The sequence below is a fragment of the Dipodomys ordii genome, unplaced genomic scaffold (assembly GCF_000151885.1).
Source record: "Dipodomys ordii isolate 6190 unplaced genomic scaffold, Dord_2.0 Scaffold33, whole genome shotgun sequence".
NCBI classification, from domain to species: Eukaryota; Metazoa; Chordata; class Mammalia; order Rodentia; family Heteromyidae; genus Dipodomys; species Dipodomys ordii.
Genome location: NW_012267249.1, coordinates 229,122 through 234,549, shown reverse-complemented (window position 1 = coordinate 234,549; position 5,428 = coordinate 229,122). Strand labels below are relative to the sequence as shown.

The 5,428-nt window shown below is 50.9% G+C and overlaps 1 protein-coding gene across 1 annotated transcript in view; it reads left to right on the top strand.

Annotated features, from left to right (window-relative positions):
- The first annotated feature begins 4,766 nt into the window (after positions 1-4,766).
- Positions 4,767-5,428, top strand: part of Rspo1 (R-spondin 1) — a 21,169-nt gene continuing 20,507 nt past the window's right edge. The window contains exon 1 of the mRNA XM_013016851.1: positions 4,767-4,820. The gene's annotated coding sequence lies outside the window, so the exon portion shown is untranslated. The remainder of the gene's footprint in view (positions 4,821-5,428) is intronic.

Genomic DNA, 5,428 nt, shown 5'->3' with positions numbered 1-5,428 from the left:
GGAAAGCCTGGCTTCACAGAGAGACGTGGTGGCGAGGAAGATCCTGTGGACAGTGGTGACTTGGCACCTGCACGATGTCCAGGGAACAGCCTGTCTCTCCTGCACTGTGTCCTTCTTGCGTGCCAGCTACATTGTGCAGTGTAACCTTGCAAGGAGCTTCCTTTTCCTTGAACGGGCTGGAGGGAGTTTCTTAGGTTTTTTTTCTGTTTCCTTTACACTGTGAGTCACTCTGTAGCTCAAGCTGACCTTGACCTCTCAACTTTCCAGCCTCAGCTCTCTCTCCCCACTCCCTGAGTGAACTACTACACCTGGCTTTGAGAAGGTTTTTGTTGCTTGCAAACAAATATACCTTGAACTAAGCCATGAACAACACTCTGTGTGTGTGTGTGTGTGTGTGTGTGTGTGTGTGTGTGTGTGTGTGTGTGTGTGTGTGTGTGTATGTATTGAAGTCAGGGCCTTGACTCTATTCCTTAGCTTTTTTTTTTTTACTGAAGGCTAGCATTCTACCACAGGTCCACTTCCAGCTTTTTGCTGCTTAATTGGAGATAAGAGTTTCACAGGGGGCTGGGAAGTTGGCTCAGTGGTAGAGTGCTTGCCTTGCATGCCTGAGGCCCTGGGTTCGATTCCTCAGCACAGCATAAGCAAAAAGAAAAAAAAGCCGGGAGTGGAGCTGTGGCTCAAGTGGTAGAGTGCTAGCCTTGAGCTGAAGAGCTGAGGGACAGCGCCCAGGCACAGAGTTCAGGCCCCACGACTGGACCAAAAAAAAAAAGAGTTTCACAGGCTTTCTTGTCTGGGCTGACTTCAAATCTGGATCCTCAGATCTCAGCCTCCTGAATAGCTAGGATTTCAAGCATAAGCCACAGGCACCTGACTAACACCTCAGGTATGAAGTCCCTGATCTAGTGCATGGCTCGTTATTGGTACCTAAAGCTTTCAGCTCATATTTTCTCATTTGCTTCTCAATGTGTCCTAATGAGACAGAAGGCATCCTTATACCCACTGAAAAGACGAGAAAGTGAAGCTCATTGACACATTCAACAAATCCACACTGAGTCCTAGCTCTGAGGACTCAGTAGAGACATGTTCTCGGCCATGAAGGAGCCTGTGTTCTTACAGGGGAAGGCAGACAACAAATTAATAAACAAGACTTCAGGCAGATACAAAGTGCCATGAAGACAAAAATAATGAAGTCAAGTGCCAGTGGCTCACGCCTGTAATCCTGCCTACTTGGGAGGCAGAGATCTGAGGATCACAGTTTGAAGCCTTCCTGGGGAGGAAAGTCCATGAGTCACTTACCTCCAGTTAAATCACAGAAAAAGTCGGAAGTGGCACTGTGGCTCAGGTGGTAGAGTGCTAGTTTTGAACAAAAGGAGCTCAGAGACAGTGCCCAGGCCCAGAGTTCAAGCCTCAGGACCAGCAAAAAAAGGAAAGAAAAAGAAAAAAAATAACAAAATGAACTGCTAGAGCAGCTCAAGATAAGGCCCCTAAGGGGTGTCAGCTGACCTGAGACCTGTAAGGACCAGGCCACATATACACTGCTCATATTGAAGAACATTCCAGACTTCCCACCAGGATCTGGTCTGGTGCTGCCAAGGGAAAGCCAGGGTGGGTGGGGTGGGCAAGTACAGGCGGGCTCTCAGAAGAGGGGTTTGCTTTAACTCCAAGTACAATGGAACCCCTGGGAGAAAGTAAAAGAGGGCAGACACCCTCCAAAAATGTCTCCATCCTAATCCCTGAAACCCTCGGACACGTTACCTCAGCCAGTGAGAGAGGGGGTGGCAGATGTTGTTAACGATCTTGAGCTAGGCAGATTAGTTTAGATCATCCAGGTGGGCCCAATGTCATCACCAGAAGGGTTCTTATAAAAACAGAGGCGCAGAGGCAGGAGGGTCAGTGTTAAAGGAGAGGTGATGACAGAAATAGGGGCCAAGTGATGCAAGGAAGAGACCATGAGCCAAGAAATGCAAGTGGCCTCTAGACAGTGGAACAAACAAGGAAATGAATCTGCCCCAGCTGGGCCTGGTGGTTCATTCCTGGAATCCCAGCACTCAGGAGACCAAGGCTGGAGGAATGAAAGCTTGAAGCCAGCCTAGGCTATACAGCAAGACCCTATTTGACATACATACATACATACATACATAATACATACATACTCTGGGGGTGGAATCTCCCCGGGCATCTTGGAGGAAATCATTCCCTAAAAACTCATTTCAGACCTTCTGGCTATAGAACTGCATGATCACTCTGTTACAGCAGCCATTGGAAATGAATTCAGGTGCTATGATCTGATTTGTGTTCCTGAAAAGCACACTGGCCGCTGCTGTGCTGTGAGGGGCAGAAGGGAAGCTGGAGAGCAGCCAGAAGTGAGCCCCGCTCACGCTGGTGCTGGTGCCACTGGGACTTTGCTGGCGGTACAGGGGGAGGAGGAAGAAGTGAGCATTTGCTAATGGGTGCATATATAGATGTGGGAGAAAAGCAAAGACAGCAACCAAGGGTGAGATCTTGGGGTTATAATTGGAGCATTTGGCTCAGTGGCTGGTGGGGACATTGACTGAGAGGGAAAGAATAGGGAGCGGGGAGAGAAGCAGGTCGAGATGGGGCTTGAACTCGGCCTGGCCGCCATCCCTGAGCTCTTCAGCTCAAGGCCAGCGCTCTACCACGTGAGCCACAGCGCCCCTTCCAGGTTTCTGGTGGTTAATTGGAGATAAGAGTCTCAAGCACTTTCCTGCCTGGGCTGGCTTTGAACTGTAATCCTCAGATCTCAGCCTCCTGAGTAGCTAGGATTATAGGCATGAGCTTCTGGCACCTGGCAAACTTGAGATTTTTTTTTTTTTTTGGTCTGGTCGTGGGGCCTGAACTCTGGGCCTGGACACTGTCCCTCAGCTTTTCAGCTCAAGGCTAGCACTCTACCACTTGAGCCACAGTGCCACTTCAGCTTTTTTTGCTTATGTGGTGCTGAGGAATCGAACCCAGGGCCTCAGGCATGCAAGGCAAGCGCTCTACCACTGAGCCACCTTCCCAGCCCCAAACTTGAGATTCTTGATCCCCAGGTCTGACATGTTTGGACCTGAGAATATTTACTAAGGAAAAGAGTTCAAGAGGCCATTCCTGTATTAGCCCTTCTTGTCTAAGATATTTTGAGTTGGTTTCTATTTTGTACAGCTGAAAGCATTAGAATTAAGCAGCTCAGTAATCCATGCCAAATGTGGGATACTTGCTAGTCTCTAGAAGCTACTGCTGTGGCCGAGCTCCATTGACTTATCTTCCCTCATTTCACTCCAGTGAGCCTATAGGGTTTCCAAGGGCGCCATCCTGGCTGTCAGGTCTAGTTCACCAAATGCAGGTGAGGCCTGTTCACCAGACAGGCTGCGGTGGTGAAGATGAAGCAGATATTGCCCCTGCCCTTCAGCAAGTCAAGTGCAGCAGAAGACACCACGCCAGGCCATCAGTAATGATGAAAGGACTCGGAGGCCGGCCCAAAAGCTGACTTGTGAAGTGGCCAGATGAAACTTCATGTGTGTGTTAAAGAACAAGAGGGCTGGGGGTCTGTCTCAGATGGAAGAGCACCCAAACTAAAAGATGAAAGCACAATACTTCTCCTCTTTGAGGCTCAGCTTTCTTCCTGGCTGTGAAAGGGGTTAGGGAGGGGATAGAAACAGGAATGGAAGGAAAAAGAAAGAAGTTAAAGTCAAGCAATGATTATATATGTCATAGTACAGTGTTTGGCATATAATAGATGTCCCAACAATGTTCTATTATTTACCAGCTCTGGTCACATGGTTCTAATTCCTTATCTTTGCTGACCTGGGTGGCTTTCTCCCCTTTCTCACTCATTCCTGAGCCTAGCAGCAAGGCCTTTTGACTACAGAGACTTTTCCTCAGGCAGGAAATCTGAGCCCAGTGCCTGGCTTATGACAGCTTCTGGAGCTGGGTAGTTTGTGTTTTCTCTTCTCTTCTCTTCTCTTTTCTTTCCTTTGTCCCTTCTCTCCTCTCTCCATTCTCTTTCCTAAATGCAACACAATAAAACCAAACAAAAGCCTGATGCCTGGCGTGGCTTCTCAGGGAGTTATGCAAGTGTGTAAAAAATAAAATAAAATAAACATTGAGTTTTCAGCATTTGGGGCTGTTTGATTAGGCACTGAGTGGAGCCAAGGCTGGTTAGACCCAAGGAAGGCTTAGGGCAGAGGGGAGAGGGGAGGAGCTCCGGACAGTGTGGGAGGGTCCCAGGGACCAACTCAGAAATGGCTATTTGTCTCCTGAAAATTTGGCAATGCTCTGGTTGTATGAGCCCAGACATAGAACATTTGGGATCCAACAACTCCCCTTTCTTGGCTATCTACCATCTCTGTTCCTTGGTCATCGGGACACCCCAGGAGCCATTTCTTCCATCCTCCTGTCATTTAAACGACCCGGTGCCCTTGGCTCAATATTCAGCTCCCCCCCCCCATCCCAAGGAGATTGCACAGCCTGTCTTGATTACTCACCCCCCACCACCACACACACACACAGTCAATGTGTCTTTCCTGCTCTAGCTTGACTCTGCAAACTAGTTTTAGCTCATTTTCCTTTGCCCAATCTGAAGTGAGGCTGGAGGACAGCTGTTTGCCACCCCATGAAGCATCTCTCCCTCCCTGTCTGTTCAGGCTTGACTTCATCATCCGGGTCACTGCAGGTGTCTGCTACCCTTCAAATGCTCACCACCAACAGACACTGATAGAGTTCCTGCCATTAAATCCCTGCATCCTTCATTTCACTGAGCCCTGAAAACAGAACCCTGAAGCTCAGAAACGTCAAGTATCTTAGGCCTGGCCACACTGCTGGTAAGTGGACCGATGGAGCACCAACTCAGACACTGGCTGCCTATGTGTCATGTCCACCCCTCCCCAGGTTCTGGGAGTGGAGTTGTGATCACCTGGGGGGGGGGGGTTGGCCTCAGGATGTCTTGTGGACCGGAAGACTAAAGATTTGACTCCGAAGGAGAGGAGAGTAGCCAGGACCCCCCCTCTGTTAACAGTTTATTCTTGTCAGTCTTCCAGGTTTCCTTTGGGGAAACTGAGGTTTGGCCAGGGTCCTGGACCCTGTTCTCACCCCAAGATGTGCCCGAGTTGCTGCGGCTTGGAAACCTCCGGGGTGCAGGAGCGGGGTGGGGGCCGGTGGCCAGGGCCGGGGGTCCTACGCCAGGGGCCGGGGGTCTGTCCCCCTGCCTAGCCTCCAGCTGTGGGCCGGGCCCGGGAGGGGGCTGCGAACTCCGGGGCCCGGCGCTCCAGTCCGTTTTTTCTTGCGGATCCCAGGAAGGGGGGCCGGCTCGGGGGTGGGACCGCCGAGGGGGGGATTCCCTCCCTCGTGCGAGCCGCCGACCGGCCCCTCTCGGGCCGGGAGCTCGGGCCGAGCGGAGGAGCAGCCACGGGGAGCGCGAGCGCGCGCGGGG